Below are 23472 nucleotides of genomic sequence, written 5' to 3'. Positions count from 1 at the left end.
ATGCTGCTGCCTACTTCTTATTTAAAGTGTCACCAGAAAATGAGAACAGGCATTTGCATGGCACTTTTGTAGCCAGCAGTGCAAGGTATTTATGTGCTGGATATGCTAAACATTCATAGGCCCCTTCATACTTGGGCCACCATTCCAGAGAACATGCTTCCATGCTGATGACGCTCATTAAAAAAATAAGGTGTTAATTCAATTTGTGACTGAACTTTTTGAGGGAGAATTGTATGTTCCCTGTTCTGTTTTACCCGCATTCTGCCATATATTTCATGTTATAGCAGTCTCGGATGATGACCCAGCACAAGTTGTTCATTTTAAAAACACTTTTACTGCAGATATGACAAAGCTCAAAGAAGGTACCAATGTGAGATTTCTAAAGATACATACAACACATGACTCAAGGTTTAAGAATCTAGTAGGGTCATGCAGAGGTCAGTCCTCAATCTGGTAATATTCATATTTTGATTAATGACTTGGGTAATGGAGTGAAGAGTTTGCTTATAAAATGATAAAAGGTTTAGAAAGCCTGACATATGAGGAAAGGTTTAAAGAACTGAGCATATTTAGTCTTGAGAAAAGAAGACTAAGAGGGACCTGATAACAGTTTTCAAATATGTTATGGACTGCTAGAAAGAGGACTAATCAATTGTTCTCCATGTCCACAGAAGGTGGGACGAGAACTAATGCACTTAATCTGCCACAAGATTTAGGTGAGATATTAGGAAAACCTAACTATAAGGGTAGTTAAGATCTGGAATAGGCATCCAAGGGAGGTGGTGGAATCCCCATCTTTGGAGGTTTTCAAGAACTAGTTAGACAAACACCTGTCAAGGATGGCCTGGGCTGACTTGGTCCTGCCCCAGCACAGGGGGCTTGATGATCTCTTGAGGTCTCTCCCAGTCCTACATTTCTATCATTTTAAAATCATCCCTTGTGACCGGTAGAAACACTCCTTCCCTCTGAAAATGCAGCTCCCTCCATCCTGTTTCTCTGAAGTGCCAGAGCAGCATCACTGCAGAGGGTCAATCTAGATTCAGAGAGAAGTCTGAAAAATAGCAGGTGATTCCTTACACCCCAATGACAGGATGATGGCTCACCACTAAATATACTTTCCCAATCACCTGTATGTCCTTATATCCAGATTTATTTCATCACTGCACTTAAAATAAAGTATTGCACAATGTAAAAGAGACTGCATAAGTTCTGCTGTGCATCTGGAAGTCCCTTTCCCATATTTTTTAACAACTCCACTTCAGATGAACATTACTATGTTTGTCTAGAGGTTTTTGAGGTATTAAAGAGTAAAGCCACACTTTTAAGACGCCAGACAGGTCAGATTTCCCAATAACAATTATTGGTAGGCATATGCTGAGATCAAAATCCTGGTTTATGTGTAAGAAAACCATCCTTTGTTGTTGTCTTAATGTTTTATAGTTAATTTCAATATTAAGATCATAAAACTGAATTATTCTAGTCAAAATAAAGATTCAGTTTTGAAAAAAAGGGTATATGCAACAAAATATGCCATAATAATTTGTTCGCTAAAAGCTATGGTCAGTGCAGGGTAGAGTTCCACACCTCATTCTTTTGTAGTGATCATGTTTTTACAATTTCAAATTTAATACTTTTTCTAATATATTATATGTTACCTCCCATGTATTTAAACTGTACTTAAAAGCATGCTAAGAACTGGTAATTCTTTAATGGTTGTTCACTTACAAGCGATTGTGGGTCATTACACAATCATTTAAAGGGCATTAATGAGAACCATTTAATGGTTTTAGTAGAATATCATTGTAAGGGACAGGGGAAAAGTTACTGGCTGTAAATTTTTATGACCATTTCTTTCAAAACGTATTACTTTAAAGATTTATGTATGTAACAATGGGTACAATAAAAGCCATGCTAAAAATAATCTGAAATCAAAGTAACGCATATAGATAAGGTTCTGCTTCCTGCAGTTTTTTCTTCATTAATTCCTAGACTATTTGTAGTGTAGCTAAAGATCTCCTTTACAGAAAGTCACAGCAGAAAAAGGCAAAGGTCTACACACACACACATACTTTAGCAATTCACAAGTTGTCCTTTAGTATCTGCAATTTATTTTAACTTTCAACTCTTTTTTCATTGCTTGCATTTTTTTCCTGCATATGGTACAATAATGTAGCACCCAAGCAGAATATTAGAGGAATTAATTTTGCAAAGCACTTTTTGGTTGTGTATTTGGTTGGTTTATTTAGAAATGGAGAATAAGGAAAAAGTTTTCAAACCACAATTAATGGTTGAATATTTCCCAGAAGTAATCCTTTATTACTATATTAGACCAGTGCACACCTTCAAAATAGCAGAAAGTTATTTTGAAAACTATTCATATGGAAGCATTAGCCTTATTAAAGTGCTTTAATAACAAAACCGTCATCATATTATGTCTGTTTTTGTCCATTTGTGATTCACATGGAATACACAATGAAGAAGACAATGCCCTTTTTCCCCAGTATTCCTGCATAAGTAGGAGAATATTTCTAATTAAAAAGGCATAGCTAGAACAGCACATGAATTGAACTGAACCATATCTCTGGAAATGCTGAGATTTTTACTGTTTGCATTAAATAACGACCGTATTTCTCTCTGAATCTGGCCCAATACCCATTACCAATAAGATAAAGATTTAAGATAACTTGGTCAAAAGATGGTGAATTACAACTTTTAATTAAAATGTAGGAAATAGTTTCTTTAAAATAAACATAGTAATACTTTCATGATCATTAATTTTTTATGTAAAGAACAACAAGACAAACCTGAATATTTTAAAATGTGACATTATAGAGCCACAGAAAGGAAATTTATAGAAAGTTATGGATGTAACAAACACAAGCTATGCAGTTAATATTCTGCAGCTTCCTTTGGAAACACCAAAATTCTTCCATGATGAGTATTGGACCTACACTGCTTTCTGCAACATTCAGCTGAAATTCTAACTGAGATGGACTGACTTTTATTCTCTATCTGAAATTATGTGCACATAACATTTAAAAAAAACCCTAATAAATGAAAATATGGTATTAAAATAGTTTTACCCCTTTTATTCATGCAACAGGAATATTACAAAAGGTTCCACTTAACATTAACAGATATATCAAACTGTCTGAGGCACAGGAAATTGACTCTGATAAGCATTTTATTGTCTTCTCAGTAATTCTAAAAGTATATTAAGCAGAATGATGGGAATCAAAACAAATACACCTATGGAGTGTGGTTGACCTTTTAAAATTGTTTAAAAAATTGTAGGTGGTGGGAATGCAGTGTTCATAAAAGTGAGGGACTGGTGGCAGATACCCTGGGTGAAATCCTGGACCTACAGAAGTCAATGACAAAACTGCTATTGATTTCAAAGATCTGGATTTCACCCCACACTAGCAAGTGATGCATTAAGCTTTTTCAATGCACCTCAATCTTTTCCTACAACAACCCTGTTATTCCTACTCCTTGGACTCATATGAACAGAAATCTCTACTCACACCTACCTGCAGAGTGGTTTTAAGATATGGGCTAATGAGGAATGGAATGAGATCAAATTCAATTTTACTAGCAATCTGAACCAAGATTTTAAACCCACATTTCTGGAGGCAAAAGGTTTTGTGATCCCTTTCACTGTCTGCTATTTTCGAGTCTTCCATTTTATATTTTACTTGATATTAATCACTGTGTATCCCTGTACTGATTCCTGACCTCTTCAGAAAACAGCACATCCACTCTCAACAAAAAATTAAACGAATCAAAATCAGGGAATGAAATGGAACATTGACACACTAAACCACGTCTTTCACATGGACAGTGAAAAGAAAGAAAAGAAAAAGGGGAATTAAAGAAAAATAAGAAGGGGCAGGGCAAATTAAAATAGAGAATAATAGAGGTATAAATAGAAAGAGAGGACAAGAGAAGAGGGCATGGAGAATAAAAGAAGAAAAGATGGTGAAAGGAATTGAGATGAGAGAAGAGAAAAGATTGAAGGAAGAAGCAATAAATGAACACTTGTACTGATCTTTCTTGCATACCCCTAACACTTTCCAACGTACCCTGGCACAGAAAAATGAAAAGAAACATGAAGATACTACACCAAAATTGTTGCCTTTTGTCTCTTTTTAGCTCTATTGAAAAAGAAAAATGATGATATTCAATACCATAAATCCATTCAAACATTAAATGTCTAATTTACAACTAAGAAAAAGCAAATAAATTGTGAATTATGATTTTAGGTTGCAGAGGTCTCTGAACACTGAATGATTTTTAGTTGTCATATGTGCTGCAGTATCTAGGTTCAATGAGTTAAGTTCAGAACAAAGGTTCTGCCTTTCCTCTAAATATCTGTGACATTGCTAGCATTCAAGATATTTCACTATGTTGGGTTTCTTTTTCTTTATAGTGGGTTTGGGTTTTTTAAAATAAAACATTAAAAAAATGTGAACTGCAAAGGCATCCTACTAAGGTCAGCATGTGAACCCAACATGCCCATCTACCTACGGCCTTCTGCTGCAACAACTGACTTCGTTACTCAAGAGCTTGTCTTTTCAGGGGCAATGTGGACTTTTTAAATGTCATAGTGTTTTTGATGATAGTCCTAAACATACAAAAACAAAAATTCTGCCACAGAACCTAAAGTAGGATAGTATCACTGAATTTAGTGTCAAAGAAAAGGGCCAAGCAGTTTGGGCACAGAATAAATCCTACGTTAAAAACTGTTGTAATCCAGTGAGGAAAAACTTCTAGGGATTATAAATATTTGGTTCTGTCCTTAACATATTTTAAATAGCCATTGTTATTGGGAGTCTGCTTAAAACAGTGGTTTGTGCCCTAGAACTCCTTCTACTGGCTCTGGAGTAGTGCTCTGGGTGAGTGGGGTGGAAAATTGTCAATATTCCACAATGGAAAAAGACAGAATTTAAAGTGAATTAATTTCCTGTACATTTTCAAGCTACCAACAAAGTATTAAAAATATGTTGACGAGAAAAATGAATATATATTAGTAAAAGTATTTGACAATGTTCATTCTGGAAAGAATGATGATCAGTTTAACAGAAATTTCAAAATATGAAGGGACATATCCTCAGCTGACATAAGCTGGTGTAGTTGCATTGAGCTGGTCAATGACAACTTAGAAGTTGGTGTGTTCTCTAAGTTTGGGACAGTGATACGGGGAAAATATCTGGGTCTAGACAGTGTAGAAGAGCTCTTCGGGAATACACAAGCCCATCCAAATGGGTATGGCCAATATTTGAAATAGAAAAATGGGTGATGGATGGATGATTAAAGCATTTTTCCCTCACCAGGAAGCATTCCCTATAGATTTCAGAGCTGAAAAATTAGTGTGGAGCTACAGAATTTGCCAAACGAACCAGGGAAATATAAATCACTCCGAATTTGTGGAAAGCCTCCTAAATTGGATGGAGCTGAATTATCTTTTTAATATGCTTTCCTCTAAATTGGAGAAAGCACATTTAAGTGGTAATTTAAGTGGGTTCCCTGATGAGTTGCAGGACTATCACAGCACACCCTGCATAGCTCAAGCAGAACAGTCAAATGACCCAGGCAGAACAAGTTAACCATCTGGGGAAGTGGGACTCAACCAGGTGTCCTCTCCTGTCTGATCAACATTAAACTCCCTTCCCTGGCAGTGGATCAGGCACACGCAAATAGTTCTGTGTTCATAAAGACATTTTCTGCAAGTAACAACTTCAAACCCATATTCTGAAGATTTGATCCACAATATCACTGAGAGATTGAAGACAGTCTAGGAGATTCAAATGATACAGCAAGAGAGCTCTCTGCTGATCAATGAAAACTATTTTGGGGGTATAACAGTAATGCCAGACCTTTAGAGGGGACTTATTAAACATTTATACTATGGACTGAGGGGATTTTCTGGGATAAGGGTAGTCTTCTCCGTATATGTGTGAGTACAGCACCTAGCACCCTGGGGTCAGTCTCTGTCTGAGGCCTCTAGATGATACCACCCAGAGGTCCCAACCAGAATCAGTGTCCCATTGTGAAAAACACTCTAAAAACCCATTTTTATATACAGCTATTCCTTGGAAATTTGTCTTTGTATGTCTCTCTACCTAACCACCATTAAGTGTCAGCAGAGGTGGGTTTGAGGAGAGATTTTGAGGAGTGGTGGCTGCCTTATGGATAATTTCTGGGAGGATGTTCTATACACCCAAGGTGCAGCAGGGAAGAAGGCCCAGAGATGTTTGTGTTAGAAGCAGATAATGGGCAGAGGAGGCTTCATTGGTGATATGGAGGGTCAGGGTACAACTTGATAAGAAAAGAGCAGACGAAGACTAGTTTCCAAATGAAATGTTATACAGCAGAAACCAATAAGTAAGCAAAGACTCAAAAGAACAGAACGAGTGGAGACCCTGCCACGCGTCAGAACACAGCAGCATTAGTAGAATTATACTCTTAACAACAAACCAGGCCACAGGCAGCACACACAGTGAAATGAGATCAGGGGCAGGAACTCCTGAGTTCAAATCCTGACTGTGCTATTGACTTCCTGTGTGATATTGAGCTAGTCATTTACCATTGTTCTTCAGAGTTTCCATGTGCCATAACAGGATACCACCACTTACCTACCTCTCGGCAAGAGGGTAGTGAGAATTAATGAATGTTTGTTGTACAGCCTTTGAACACTTAAAATTCTCTCTATATGTGCTATGTATTATTATCGTCACTGCTGTCTTTGGATGCCAAAGACGTGTAAAGTTGGTTGATGAGCTTAATACACTTTGAAATAAGGCATACAATATCGGGAAGAGTATCAGGTACTTTACCTTTTCTCAGGAATATCAGCTGTTTTCAAAAGGCAATTGGCAAAAGTTGGTTACACATTTCACTGTTGGCATTTGTAACCATTTTCATATTGATTTTCTTTGCACTACACATTTTAATCAGAGACCTACTGAACGATGCTAGTGTGGTAAATTAGCATAACTAACTCAGGACCAGATTCTGATACCCATATTTAGACAAGGTAGTATTTTACTCCATAGATACTCATACTGACTTGCCTCTAATGGGACTATTTATGGAGTAAGGTACTGCTCATTGTGTGTCAGGGTAATCAATTAGCTCCCAGTGAGCCAGAATAGAACCAAAAAAGTTACAAACATGTAAGTCCATCTTTACTCATTTCTCCTCAGCTACATATCCTCATCTCTTGCTTTCAACTCTTATTTAACTTGTTTCTTCTGGCCAGCAAAGCAGAGGTTATCAGTTGATGATATAATAGTAACAAACATGACTGTGCTACAGAAAGTGTATACATATGAATGACAATGTGACTTAACTATCCCAGGATATATAATTTCAGAGGGCATTTGTATAATATCTATATGAATAAATGTCATTGCTGAGCTGAAGCTTTCAATCCACACCACAGTTTACATAGGTGACATGGCCAGTGTTATGGGTTGAAAGTTGCTACATTGAATAAAAGATAGCAAAAGCTATTCAACTGATATTGTAAGTGGATACATAAAGAAAATGTTGAAATGGTCATGTGTGTTAGGAAAAAGGAAAAGACAACGTTTAATGTAAGCTGGCATTGGAAACAAGGGCCCATATCCCCAATTGGTGTAAACTTGTGTAACTCCATTGAAAATCAGTGGAGCTGAGCTGATTTAGAACAACTGTCATGACTCAATAAAATGAACTTCCCAAAGTCTAAGTTATTGTTGGGCCAGGCACCAGCAGTCCATCTCGATGGTGAGAACCAGGTTGAGAGGGACAAGGAAGCAGAGCCAGGTGCTAAGAATCATAGCTGAAATTGGAAACCAGAGCCACAGTCAGAGCCAGAGTCAAAAGCCAGGCACCAGAGCCAGGCATCCAGGCTGGAGCAGGAGCAGCTGCAGCTGTGAGCAGAAGTATTGAGCAGCCAACAACTGGGGGCTGCTGCTCAGCTTAAAAATCAGTCCTGCTGGCTCCCACCAACCAACCAGTCAGACCAGCCAATAATCAAGCAATCCTACTGCAACCCAGCCGAGCTCAATCATCCTGGAGGCTGGGCTGGGTAGTCAGATCTCTTGGGGGTGATAAGTTTGCATGAAACAGGAGTCATCCAGCATGGATTCAACAGATTGAACCATTGGGAGAATATGAGTTAATGCCATAAATTAACTCAGATGTAATGATAGTCAGCCAAGAGAAACCAAGTCTGTGGCAGAGGGAGACACTACCTTGAGACATGCAACACACTGCAGCCCTGAATTTGCACCACAATCTGTAAGAACAAAGCATGCATAGGAAAAAACACTGTGGACCAGATTGTAGTCAGGCCCTCATGCATGTGGAAAGAATGAGAAGGATCTTCCGTTCTCTTGCATCTCCCATATGGATATCAGCCACAATTTCAGGCTCTGCAATGTCCTGCACCAGGGGACTGCTCACAACTATTACCCTCTAGGACTCAAATTTCTCCAGAAGAGAAAAGGCCCCCAGTGCCCCTTGAAACCAGTGAGTGGGGCACAAATTCTTCACTTTGCAAGCTTGGGAACTCTAGGAAGCATTGCTGCCTCCTACTCAGGGCTATAGCTGTTAGGCTCAATTTGTCTACCACCATGTTTACATATACCTTGACAAATTAAAGTTCAGTGTTATGAACCCTTTTCTTTACAATATGTTTTCCCCTCACTAATCTTGGTTTTTGGGGAAATTGTCTACAATTAGGAAAATAATTTATTAGTAGCTCAGTGGGAAACAAAACTAACCCATGCAAATTTAGTATTTTGCACCACATTTTAGCTATTCAACCTTCATTACATTCAATGAGATTTACACAGCTAAAATCCTGTACAACCTGATAATGTATACAGGCCTGGCCAGACTGCAGCTCATGAGTCCCATATGGCTCTTTTACAGTTAAAGTGCAGCTCACAGAGCCCCCCCCCCCCCCCAGTACTCCCCATTCTCCACCTACCAGATTGGGAGGGAGCTCTGGGATTCTGCCCTGTGGTGGGTTGCTGAGAAACTGATCATGTATATTCTGAATTTTACTTCTTATAAAATTAGTTCCATGGAAGAAGATCATAGTGGAAGTCCGTTGTCTTGCAAAATACACAAGATTTCACTTTTAAACATCCAGTGCTACTGCAAAGCACAGATAAAAATGTAAATTTTTTTTAAAAAAATAGATAAGATATCAGGGTATAAATCACAGAGATAAACTGGAAACTTGACAAAACAGAGACAGCCCTTGTAAATGTAAAGTGGAAGATATCTTCAGCTTAAACCTTGTAATCTGAAGGACAAAATATTGTTTATTAAAGCAGTTTTAAAATACTCCAATGTAGTTTATAAAATAAAAGATAAACAGTCTCGGCATGAGTAGAAAGACTAAATTAAATATAAAGAAAAAATACAATGTTCATTTAAAGGTTACAAATTCACAGCCCTGAAGGCTAAACCTTTTTATCTACAGAACAAGTGGAATCAGTGGAGCAAAGGTATCAACAGCAGAAACGTTACATGTTGCCTGCCCCTTTAAGGACTTTTGGTCTCAACCTCACCTATAATTGATCAGCTACCTCCCGGCTGTAGTTATAAGAGCCGACATGTGGCTCAAGGTATGGCTACACTTTGAGCTCTGGTGCGATCCCCAGCTCCCACAGGCACACTTGTGCTAGCAAACCTGCTTAAAATAGAATATAACTGTGGCAGCACAGATGGCAGGAGAGGGTAGCTGCCCCAAGTATGTACCTAGTGTCTCTGACAGACATGCACTGTGGGCAGCTAGCTCATTCCACTCATTGAGCTAACACAAGTATGTCTCCTCAAGCTGGGACTCAAACCTACTGCTCCAAGTGTAGATATACCCTTAGCTGGAAGACAGCTGCAGGGGGGAGGTTGGCTCCTGTGACTGTCCCTAGAGAAGACAGAAGGGGGCAGAGTGAAAGGCCTCTGGGCCTGCACCCTGTGTTGGTCAGAGGAATAGCTTAATTTTGTGTTAACTTTGCAATTTTTTGTTTCAATTAATAAACTGTGCATTGAAGGAAATGCTTGAATGAGATCTGGGCATGGTATTGAACTCTTCCTGGGCTGGGAAAACAAGCCAGCACCCATATAGCACATTTCCCTGCACAGGCCTGAAAATAAGCTTCAGCCCTATGCAGAATGGACCATTTATTCTTGAAAGAGTGGTTCAGTCTTCATTCCCATTCATTTGATCCCTGCGTCTGTTAAGATTCTTGACAATTTGTTAAATAGCATCAAATACAGTTTTTGTTAAGCAGACACATGCCTACTGGGAACCAGACTGAGAGCAGTAGCACATTTTACTAAAAGCACCAACCAGACATCATATATAACGACTTTCAGTCACCACTGATATGGGATGGAAAGGATCATAGCCCATTACTACTCCCATTCCCTCTCAGGTGTACGCTGCACACTAAGACCAGACTCAGGTTTGAGCCTAAGCCCCCATTTCTGTCCACACACACATCAGTCTGACTTGGGTCAGCAAGTACTCAGGGTCCAGGTGAGTCAAAGCCCAGCTACTGCTGTGACTCGGATGCAAGCCCTGTCATTCTGCGATGGTGATGCAGGTCAAGTCACAAGGTCTGCATTGACCAGTATGGATGCATTAGCATGTCTGTGGAACCTGGGTCCAGCAATTGTAAACCCAGGTTTACAATGAGGTATGGATACTTAAGCATGGGCTTGGAAACACTGAGTCTTTAAGCCCAGGACCCACAGACCTGGCTTAGTGTGTAGTGTAGACATACCCCCAGAATCATATAAAACACTACAGAGCATACTGAGAGGCACAACAGAGATCTCTGCTGGGTCAGGTCATATTTTCAGTAAAAGAAGGGAGAAACATTGACTATTACACAGAGGAGGATGTACTAACTTGAGTTTCATCAGACAGGTGGATACTCTTCCAAGGTAGATTGTTCACATCACTTGAGTCACTTAAAAGGAGACAGTAGGAGTGTTTGGGAGGAAGGACAGATATATGGTTCTAAAATGACAGATATGTTGCACAGACCCATCAGAGAAAAGGACCACACTGAACTAAAAGGAAAGAGGCTACGTTATATGGGCCTAGAGGGGAAGGAGAACATATTGAACAGAGAGACAGCCATGAGGTTAGGTACGTCACACAGGCATGGAAAGATGTTGGGCGTAGTCATATACTGTGGAAAGGAACAAAAGGGAAGGTTGCTAGGAGGAAGGAGTGTCATGGGCCTCTTGGGTGAGACGGGTGGTTGTTGAGTAGGATGGAAAAAAGATTATTCCTTGAACTGGAGGGAAGGGGTAAGTTGAATCTATCGGAAAGTTGCACAGTCAAGCACTGGGCAATTAGGAAATACCAAAAATAATGTCAGTGCAGCCATAATTCAGCTCCTTTGTACATATGCATAATGATACAGTCCAATTACATGATCACATACTATTTTTCCTACAGGACCCCTACCTCATTCAGTGCAGGGGATGGACAGTGTTCTGGGAAAATGAACTAAAGGACATGGCTATCTGTGGGTTCCCTGCCTCATTTATTACAGAAGTTGGCAGGTGGGTGGTAAATGGAGACAGGTAGCTGCAGGAAGAGATGGGATGGCCTCATGATTAAGGCAGCTGAGTGCCACAATGGAGAGATTATATGGGCCTAGAGGAGAAAGAGAATATATTGAACAGAGAGGTAGTCATGACATTAGGCAAGTCACAGGCATTGAAAGACGTTGGGTCTATCTGCCTCTGCCACAGAGTTCCTATGTGATGCTGGGCAAATGACAAACCAAACTTTTCACACGTGGCCACATTGTGTTCCTCATTTTCTGGGTACCCAACTTGAGATTCCTAGGGTCTGATTTGTAGTAAGTGCTCAGCACTTACAACTGGGAGCCCTACTCTGTACAAATATAGTGCTATAAAATGCTAAGTACTCTGACAAATAAGGCTGTAAGCTTCTTAAACTGGGCACCCAAAATTAATGGACTCTTGAAAGTTTTGCTGTGCCTCAGTTTCCCCATCTGTACAGTGGGGACAAGAGCACCCCCTCACCTCACCGGGGTGTTATGAAAATACACTCAGTAATGTTTGCAAAATACTAAGACACTTTGATGAGAGCACCTTAGAAAAAGCCCATGAGGAAATTAATAATTCTGTGTTTAGTGCTCAACATCCAAAAGCTGCACTGAACTTTGCATGGGGGCACACAATGAACAAGGAGGACAAAAAGAAACGTTAGCTACCTATTCAGTGATCATCTGGCCTATTTAAAGTGGACTCACCAAAGGGCCAGGTCACTCTTCAGACATAGCGGGTCGAAGAATGGTGGAGGAAACGGAGGCAAATGTCGTTGCAGCACTACATCTTGACATGGTGGGGCATTCTGGGTGGCAGCTTTTGCTACAGGGCCTAGGTAAGGTTGTACATGTGAATTTAATTCTAGTAGTTCTAATCTTTTGGGTGTTTGACATCACAATTTTAACCTTCATTTTACAGTCTTTTTATGTATTATATGCCTTGGAACTATATTTTTAAAGCCATCAAGAACCCAGAAAACTGAAGTACAGAAATGAGAGATTTTAGTTAGCACAGCCTTCAAGCCCTTTTTCACATTAGCAAATGTGTCCTTTGCTAATAGACCTTAAAAGCTTGGATGTTTAACTTGTCAGGTGGACCCTCTCTTCATCAGGCTGAATGCAACCATCAGACCTGTGGTAAATAACAAGCCTATAAAAGAGAATGTTAAATATCACCTTGCTGTGTCAATAGGAAACAAGCTATATGTAGGGAAGTCCTGGTCACTACTGAAACAAAGGGTAACATTTCTGAATGCCACCATAAGACACACACTGCGTTCTCATTCATAGTGTAATTTATTCTTTGGGGTTTTTTTCCCCTGCTTATCACTTTTACGTGACAAGGAAAGCAACAAAGAGAGGAAGAGAGGAGAAAAGAGACAGTAATGGCAAGAACAAAGCTTTAAAATGTCTTTTGTTCCCCTAACAGCATCAGAAAGAAAAAGAAAAACCACAGAATATAGGTATATTAGGAAACATAAGAGCGAAGAGATCCAAAAGAAAGTCCAAGTCAGTCAGTAGATCCAGTGCTCAACATCCAAGTAGTGCAGACTAACTCGCCAAATCCACACAGACCCCACCCACAAATTATGCAAAACTAGCTACAAAGGAACTGCAGAAGTTTTCCACGCAGCTTTTCTGCACCCTGCCTCCTTCTACACAGGAGAACTCTGCCTGTTGCAATGTCTTCAGACCTTTCCAGGTCTCTTACTTAGGCTGGTGAGTTTATACTTGATTTAAAAAAAAAAAAAAGAGTGTTAATTGATCTACAGGGAACAACCCTGCCCTGGCAGAGAGATGTACCAGGTGATCTAATAGTTCTCTTTTTTCTCTAACTTCTGGTTCTGATAATCCAAAAACCACAAGCATCTTCCCTTTTACAGGCCTATGATTCCCTCCACTTTATAGGCCTGTGATTCTGGAGCCAAATATTATGGAATTTATATATGTACATGGTCATGCAATATCATCATGTATATTATAAAGGCATCACAGGATTGGCAGTACTGGACTTCGCCAAGTACACAGTGATGCACATCAGAGGACTCAGGTCAATACACTACTTTCCTACCCCAAGATATATAAAGACTAAAGTGGATTAAATGGTAAAATGTTCCTACCAAAAATCTCCACAACTACAAGCAGTAGAATAGTTCATATTTTGATTTTTCAGCTACTTTAGTTAAATTATCTTAAACTCTTAAAATTAGCAGTGGTAGAGAAAGTAATTTAAACATGTATAATGGACTTAATTCTGGCAAAATCTGTTGCTTTATAAAAAGTTTCCCTGCTAGGAGCACACTTCCTCAAGGGCTTGCTGTTCTAATTGTAACTCTTCCCTATAGTTTTTATATTCTGAATAATAATGCTAAACTTAAACAGGCTGCTAAATTCTCTACTGCACCCATGTGGGAAAATCCAGGGATCCTCCACACAAAAGTCTGTTGGTACAACTATTCAGGTAAATTGTGCCCCAGCATATGAGGAAATAGGAGAATAAATTCCCAGCCTCCATGACCCATCTGATAGAAACATAAAAATTAACGGTCGGAAGGAATTTTAGTTCAATAAAGTTCATATTCCTGCCTTTCAGCAAGCCATCTGGATCCATTTACTCTCCTAGATAGAGATGTCTTAATATATTCATCAGTTCTATTTTATACTAGCAGTATCCACTAGCTTGCTTGGCAGAATATTACATACATCTTTGGCTGAAATCATAGAATCATAGACTGGAAGGGATCTCGAGAGGACATCTAGTCCAGTCTCCTGCACTCATGGCAGGGCTAAGTATTATCTAGACCATTCCTGACATGAGTTTGTCTAACCCGTGTCAAGGCTGAATCCTCACTCAGTCACTTTGAGTGCAGAAGGTAGGGGCCTGCAAGGATTCTAAAAATTAACACTTGCCACTTGCTGAAAGGTTACAAGCAAACAAAAGCATCTGGGGTTAGCACAGAGAAGATCCACAAGCCAAAAAAAAAAAAAAACAAAAACCTAATCACATCTATTTAAACATGCCCTGTCCAATCATTTCTTCTAAGCATGGAAGATGAATGTATATACCTGGTTCAAGCCTTACACCGCATTCCTGCTGCCCTCTTTCTCAGAGGGGCACAACACACAAACAAAGGGAAGTTCCCCATGTAAGAAAGTTCTAGCCCTCCCACTGGCTCTTTTGGTCAGGTGCCTACTCCTTTTCCTTTACCCAGGGAACATTGTTAACCCTTTACAGGTAAAGAGAACAAAGAACAGCCAACTATTTATAGCTAATTGGCTGGCTGGGTGTCCATAAAAGAAGCTACCCTTCATTTATCACACCTGCTCTTAAAAATCTCCAGTGATGGAGATTTCACAACCTCTGTGGGCAATTTATTCCAGTGCGTAACCACCCTGACAGGAAGTTTTTCTTAATGTCCAAGCTAAACCACTCTTGCTGCAATTTAAGCCCATTGCTTCTTGTCCTGTCCTCAGAGATTAAGGAGAATATTTTGTCTCCCTCCTCCTTGCAACAACCTTTTATGTACTTGAAAACTCTTATGTCCACCCTTTAATCATTTCTGTTGCTCTTCTCTGGACTTTCTGCAATTGTCTACTTCTTTTCTGAAATGTGGTGCCCAGAACTGGACACAATACTCCAGCTGAGGCCTAATCAGCACAGAGTAGAGTGGAAGAATTACATCTCATGTCTTGCTTACAACATGTCTACTAATACATTCCAGAATAGTGTTTGCTTTTTGGTTTGTTTGTTTGTTTTGCTTGTTACACTGTTGACTTATATTTAGCTTATTTTAACAGTGGAGACAGAGCAGTGTTCTCAACTGCTTTTCCAATCAAAAACAGCTGTAAGGTTTGTCTTAGAAGAAGGAGTCTAAGTTTTACCTTGGAAACAAAAGAGTATATATATATATATATATATATATATATATATATATATATATATATATATATATATATTATAGACTAAAATTGATTGCTTTCAATAACAATATCACTGCACATTTATAATCCAACTTGAAAGTGAGTTAAATCCTCTCTCTCAAGCTGATTACTACAAATTACTAAAAGTTCGTACAAAACATTTAAACTGCTTTAAAGAATTCTTTAAGAATTCTAAACAATTAGAGTCATTAGAAGGAAATTGCAGAATTACAGTGTGCAAGGAATTGACATGCCTGAAGACATGAAAATAACTGCTTAGGATGGTAACATGAAAAAGAAGGCCATAGAGAAATATTAACAACCATATAGCACTGTTTTCCTTATCAATGATATCATTACAACACTGACTGTCATGCTTATTAGCTTGTTGGTGGTTCTGTACTCTAAGGCTGGGATTTCCAAGAGAGCCTAAAGGAGTTTGGTTCCCAGCTCCCACTGAAATTCACTGGGGTTTGGGGGTGTCTCTCTGAAAAGCTTAGGCTTGTTAGAGTCAGCATTACCATGGATATGAAGTAAAGGGTCAAGAAAAAAAGAGTGGGAGAATCAAAGAGGTACGAATTAAAGGAGCAAATATCTCATATCAAAGTGTCCTGACTGGAGTAATTACGGAACTTAAAAGATTCAACAGGATTCAGCATAGGCCTAACTCTGCTCCCACTGAAGTCAATAGGCATTTTACTATTGACTTCAAATGGAAGCAGAGTTAGGCCAATGCTGAGGACTTCTGAGAATCCAACCCTAAATAACCATCACATGATCAAGAATTTCGATGAACTGCACTGTAGGGCAGTTTCCGCATGCAGTACAACAGTGTGTACTATGTACCCCACACATACACACCCCAACCAGATTTGATTCCCATCCCCTTTTTTATTTATTTACTTATTTATTCTCTATTTATTTATTTTACAAGTAGGGCCTCACATTCTGCCTGTGGAAACGGCAAGCACTGCAGAGGCATGCACTTCAGTGGGATTACTGGTGTGCTTAAAGTTAAGCCCGTACTAAATACTTTGCTGGATTGGGGGCAGAGTGCTCAGCACCTTGCAGAAGCAATCCCCAGATCCGTAAGCCTGTTGCAATATGTTTTGTTTTGACAATTTTGCAATATAAAGTGCAAAACGTGAACAGCAGAAAGACAATCAAACTGTTTGCTACTTGAGTACCTGGAAGCCTATCCTGTTTATAAATAGTAAAATGTATGTTTATGTAAAGGGAACCACTGATTTACTAGAACTGATTGCTTCACAGTCTAATTACTTTTCAACTGGCTGTTACAAATTAAGATGTCATTGATGGCTTTTTGAGATATATTTCATTTTAAGCAAATTTATTCTATAATGGAGCACATCATAATGGAAAACAGCATTCCCTCTCTTCCCTCCTCTTTGTAGCCTGATATCTTGACAAGTAAATTAAATTTAGCAGTTAAAATGCTTCCATTAGTAATTTTATTAAGTTAATTAAGGAATCTCTCTTTTTGAATTTTAACTACCTTCATTTCAGCACAACCTTGATTTTTTTTAAATTCCATATATTTAGTAACCACAATGGCTTTTGAGCCAAATAACTATCTATAAACATTCTTGTGGATATAAGAATCCTAACTTAAGTAGGGAAAAAAGTCATTAAGGAACAGGTGGTTATTTCTCATTTTATCTAAAATTCCTCTGCCTTTAAAAAAAAAATAAAAAGCAAAACAAGCCACCCACCTCCTAGTACAATTGTTCACTAGTCCTATGAATAAAATGAAGAGCTGCAAGCCATAGCTTCCAAACAGTTAAAGCTAGAGCTGTATAAATCAGTCTTAATAAAATAAGAACTAGCCCAAAACCTTCATCCAAAAGTTGAGTCAAACTCAAACGTATTTTGGCAGTTTATGGGAAGTCCTATGCTTTATTACTATTTCTTTAGTTTTCACGTGCATCTCAATTTCTTGGTTTTTGAAAGCAACCAGACATGGACAGATTCATTCAGCTTTGTTCCAGCAATTTAAACACGGACACACAAAAAAATCACAAGAACAAATGTTATAAGTCAAATTTTTCTCTATAGAAAGGTAAAAATACTTTAAAATTTGTCCCTTGGTAATAGTATCAGTAGATCTTATATTCGGGAACTATTCCATGCACTTTAAATGGGTTGGCTGTAATCGAGCCTTCTATTCCTTGGCCTGATGAGTCTATCTAGTGATGCCCTGCATACCACAGCTGCATCAGAATAGGACCACTGTTAACACTATTCAAGTCACTCTAGAACATGTACAGACCTGATTTTCCTTACTGTAGATGATCTTTTTTTGTTTGATGTATTCTTGGATCAGAGTAAATATTGGGAGGCTCTTGTTTAGTGAAGGCTGCCTGGAGAAAGATTTTAAATTGCTTTCTCACATTTTTAATTATAATGAGGATTGGTGATGCTATGGTAGTTCATCTCAGCAACATACTTTTTTAAAGTGACAATTTTGTTAAAAGGTCTATTGCTTGTTAAGAAATTGTGTTTTATTCTTCTATATTTATCGTGACTACTATAGAGATCAATGTTTGCCATTAAAAAAGGGGGGCATGTTTTTTAGTTCAGAAACATGGTAAATTTATACCAGTTGATGCAATTATTGGTACTATATATTGTTTCTAGTCGGTAATTAGATTTCTATTGTTTTTATTACTAAAATAGTCACTGGTTTACTTTACTCTTAACATGAAAAGCATAGATATAATTGAGGTATTCTAACTACAATACAAGCCACGTCTTTCATATTTTAAGAGCATCATTTGTTCTCAATGTATGGCTCCCCTTCAACAATATAGTTTGTTTCACATTTATAATTAAATTTAAGATGACATTTTCTCTTGAGGAAAACAGAAATTGTAAGGTTTTTTTAAAAACCAATAAGGTTATGGAGCTTGAGTTTGGTGGAGATTGGAGCATTTAATTGGGAGGAGATGCAATTGTAAGAATGAATTTATGGGTTTTTTTCTGCATGCTAGGAAACAAGGATTGGCTTTAAAAATCTTGCACTGTTAAACAAAAGATTCACAGGCACAAAGGAGGCTGTACAGGTTGTGAACTGAAGTGACAAATCTTAGTGAGTGGGTGAGGAGGAACATGCAACTTTATATCAACCTTCAAATAAGGGCTACAGCTAATTGTGAGAAGGAGGAGCAGTTAAAGCCATGTCCATTCTAAGTCTTTGGAGTATTCTCTGATTTCCTCCCCGGTTGTCCCTCACTCTGTAGTATATTCTAAAGTAGGACGAGCATCTAGTCTGAGATAAAAGTTCATGCTTAAAATGAAAACAAGAATACTGCTAACCACTCATCTGCACAGGACTGGGATCAGAATATTGCAGAGATAATTTATGTTCCCAGTTAATGTGGTTTCCAAGAAACTTAAAAAAATTCATTGGGGTAACTGATTCCTGTTACTATGTTCTTTATTTCATATTCTTCTGTGAAGGGGACTGTGATGAGTTGGACCCCTGTTCTGGGATGCCACCTGATATATTGAGGTCCCACTGAGCCTGCCCGTTCCACCAGCCTGGGCTTCCTCACCCTGTCCTGCTGCACACATTCTCTCTCACAAAACACACAGGTAGGGACACATCCAGCTGTAGAATCACACAGTCTGCAATCAGCTCTATGTGGGAAGACTCAGCTCAGGGACTGCCCGGCACTCAGGTGCACTCACCCTCTGGAGTGTAATTATATTGTCTTGCATTGTATAGAGATCTATACACCATAAGCTCATGAAATTCGCTCCCTCCCTCTATGTGGAGGAAAATATGCACAGCTTCCCCCCCACCCCCAGATATGAATTGCCCAAACTGAGTTTTAGAACAAACAAAAAATAAGTTTGTTAACTATAAAAGGTAAATTATATGTGATTATAAGGATAGCAAACAGAACGAAGCAGAGCACTGAGCAAATAAAACAAAACACATAAACTAAGCAATATATACTAAAGAATATAGGCTACAAATAATAATTTCTCACCCTAAATGTTATTTTAAGCCTGTTGCAGAATTTTTGTGGACAGACAGCTCTTGCTTGCAGCTTAAAACTCCAGGTATATCCTTCGCAGGCCAGACACCATTCCCGGTCCGGGTTCAGCCCCTGCCCTCATCAGCTTAGTTCCTTTGCTGAAAACACCTGAAAAAACAGTCTTTGTTCTTGGCAGGGAGGCAGTGGAGAATAACCAAGATTAGCTCACTCCCCAGCCTTAAATAGGATTTACATACGGTGGGAATTCTTTGTTTCGTAGTTTGACCCCACCCCCTTCCAGTGGAAAAACACCAGCATTTCAGGATGGTATCCTGTACCAGGTGACATGATCCCATGACCTGCAGCGTCAAAGCAGCATCCCAGGAAACTTTTCAGGAAGGAGGAAGATTAGCATCTTCAAAGTCCTATTGTCCTTCCTAATGGCCCATCAGGGTGATTGCCTACTGTCTGGTGGGCGTTCCCCAGGTGCAAGCACTTTTGTAATTGATACATAGTCCATATTCCTAACTTCAGATACAGAAAAGATACATGCATATGAATAGGATAATCACATTCAGTAAATCATAACCTTTCCAATGATGGCAAAGAGTCCTGTGGCACCATATAGACTAACAGACGTATTGGAGCATAAGCTTCCGTGGGTGAATACCCACTTCGTCGGATGCATGTAGTGGAAATTTCCAGAGACAGGTATAAATATGCAAGCAAGAATCAGGCTAGGAATAATGAGGTTAGTTCAATCAGGGAGGATGAGGCCCTCTTCTAGCAGCTGAGGTGTGAACACCAAGGGAGGAGAAACTGCTTTTGTAGTTGGCTAGCCAGTCACAGTCTGTGTTTAATCCTGAGCTGATGGTGTCAAACTTGCAAATGAACTGAAGCTCAGCAGTTTCTCTTTGAAGTCTGGTCCTGAAGGTTTTTTGCTGCAGGATGGCTACCTTTAAATCTGCTACTGTGTGTCCGGGGAGGTTGAAGTGTTCTCCGACAGGTTTTTGTATATTGTCATTCCTAATATCTGATTTGTGTCCATTTATCCCTATGTAAAAGGTGCTACAGGACTCTTTGCTGCTTTTACAGATCCAGACTAACACAGCTACCCTTCTGATACTTTCCAGTGATATCTCACATGACCTATCTTGCATAAAACATCTTAGTTATGCCATATTCCTGTCATAACAATATTTCTATGAAGAATATGGGGTGTAAGGTCACAGGGACATTTCAGAGTTCTGTGAAGCTATATCCAAAAAGTGATATGAAGCAAGTTAAATGTTCCCCTTACCTTAAGCTAATCATACCTGAATGGGGCACCCATTAAATTAACAGAAAAATCTAGATTCAACCCATGGAGAAAAATAGCTTGCCAAAACCTCACCTCAAACAGAAGACTCAAAAGTAGGGATGGGATAACAAGTTTTATAAGAGTAAATGCTTCACACTTCTCAGCCTTTCACTGAGTACTTTCATAAGCACTTCCCTATGTACCAGTTCTATGTTTCCCTCTGTAGCAAGCTGAATTTGGCTGAAGGCCACAGCAATTGAGTTCTTATTAAAAACAATAATTATGGTTCTTCCCCATCAGAGTTTCTTTCTCACAACAACCCAGATTCTCCTCAAAGTTCTGATGGCAAAATTCAAACATATTGTGATGTCTGGTAATTCTGTTCAAAACTAAAGAAACAGCTCTTGCTATAGTTTCCTCCACTCAGATATTCCTGCTAGGTTGCCATACTCTCTCAACAGATCTGGTGGTTAAAGACTAGGTGATCAGATAGAGTTTTCTCTGACTCTGCGAGAGACTAACTCGCTTCTTCTAGTTTCCTCTTATCACTCTTCCCAAGATGCCTTGTTGTAAAGGTTGAGAAATCCAATTTCCCTTGGGACTACATGTCCCAGAATTCTTTGTGCATGAAAGCATGGGGAGCATTGATTCACCTAGATTTCAAGGCTCTGGACCTGAGCCCAACACAGAATTAGCAGCCTGCAACCATCAACTACATGCCAAGACCTCTCTCTATGGTAATTTTCAGATATCACTCTTAGAATGGGAGTCCCAGAGCCTTCCCTCCTCAGTCTTAAAGGACTATTATATCCCATTACATGATTTCATCTGAATAACTCAACTGAGTGACTTACCCAACACCTACCAAAGATGAGGGCTTCCTGAATGAGATTTAATCATAGTAGAATACAGAAATACTTGTTACACAGGAATAACAGGTGAACGAATTATCCACATTTATTTCAGCTCCTCAATTTGGTGAGAGTTTTTCTGTTATTTGTAGCACAGATTTGCAACCCAAGAGGTCTGTGTAAATATGTAGCCTGAAATCATTCAACATGCCTACAGGCAGTCTGATAGGCTTTTAAATAACCTCAGAATAACTTCAGAATTAAAGTCATGGGCATTTTGAGGCTTTCACATCAGAGTACTCAGTGCACATGTGCATCCTTTATAGGACGTTGAAAAAATAATTACATGTTTACAAAAATATGAAAAATCATTTACTTTAACTTTAAATCCCATTTTAATGCCTCATCAATACTAAATACAATATGTTAACCAAAGTATTCTGAATCCTGGATATTCTTCTTCCTCTAAAAAGTTAAAAACCCATATATATATATATATATATATATATATCTTTACCAATATACCTCATTAAAAAGAATGGAAAAGGCTTATAGTACTTATGTACTTATAGTTTATATGGACAGTAGATAAAATAAATATGCAATTTTTAGATTATATATAAACTGTAAAAGCTATGTCCTATATAAGCTGATCACTATAAAACAGCCCTGAACTTTTCAGTATGATTTTGTTCAGTTTTAAATTAAGAACCTACCTTTACTAGTCAGATAACTTTGTTTACCCTTGGGTAGTCACTTAAGATCAGTTCAAAACAATTCAAGAAAATTTTAAAATGAAATTTAGCACTTCATAATTTCATTTGTTGGAAATTGACAAACAAAGCTTTACAGTGATTTTTAAATAAATCATAATTAATTACATGTGCAAATGCATCAACTAAGTTTGGACGTGCAATTAAATAACTAATCACAGTTTGGAAAGGGTGAAAATTGCAATGGCATGCTAAAACAGACAACCATGCCCTCAGGCCTATCCCGGTGTTCCTGTTTGCTCACTGAGGCAAGCAATGGGTTCTTCTGCAACAAAGCACCACCTGTTGAAAACATACTAGTACACCTTTCACTCAAAATTACATGCTTAATTGCTGTTTTTACTGATGGAATTCAAGCAATTTTTTAAAAAGGGTAAACCAGAAAGTCTTCCTTGTGGATCAGCAACTGGAGACATGATAGAGGTATGCAACGTACGTTTCATTAATTTCACATGATTAGGAAGGAGTTCTCCTCTTCTCCCAGCCTCACTCCAAACCCCCTCTCCCTCCATTGTATACCTTTGCAAGCCCACCAACTAAATAGCAAGTTGATTTCACTAGTGAACATCTAAGACAGTTGATACAGCATTGGATGTGTTTCTGATAGCACTTACACCAGTGGTAAATGTAAATATTCCTTACCTGTCAATTTTCTTCTATTCTACTCCAAATGCTTGAGTATAGTGTCTTCCTGCCAACAAACAGAAACAGCACATTCAGCCTTTTTGAGATGTTGTCTCAGAACAGCAAATTCATAGATTTTTGGGTCAGAAGGGACCATTATGATCATCTAGTCTCACTTCAGAGTACTATTATTCCCTTCAATGGGGCCAGGATTTCACACTTGGGTTTCTCTTCTTTGACTCTGCTCTGCTCGCTTGCTTGTTCTATTTATTGTTCTCTAACTTCTTCCTATATCTAAGTAGCTCTTTTCAAAAGATTAATAACCTTGCAAAAGCCGTGATGTCACCTGGGTTACATGTCCAAGCATTAGTAGAAAACACTTTCAAAAAATATAGAACACCTTTT

General features: G+C 38.7%; 1 long non-coding RNA gene across 4 annotated transcripts in view; it reads right to left on the bottom strand.

Moving 5' to 3' along the window:
- Positions 1-23472, bottom strand: part of LOC311518416 — a 786470-nt gene that overhangs the window by 401316 nt on the left and 361682 nt on the right. For all 4 annotated transcript variants that reach the window (XR_014710978.1, XR_014710979.1, XR_014710980.1 and 1 more), the window contains one exon: positions 23086-23134. This is a non-coding gene — a long non-coding RNA (uncharacterized lncRNA). The remainder of the gene's footprint in view (positions 1-23085; positions 23135-23472) is intronic.

Source organism: Lepidochelys olivacea (genome assembly GCF_965140295.1).
Source record: "Lepidochelys olivacea isolate rLepOli2 genome assembly, chromosome: 3".
Classification (NCBI taxonomy): domain Eukaryota; kingdom Metazoa; phylum Chordata; order Testudines; family Cheloniidae; genus Lepidochelys; species Lepidochelys olivacea.
This window is presented reverse-complemented; position numbering and strand designations above follow the sequence as displayed.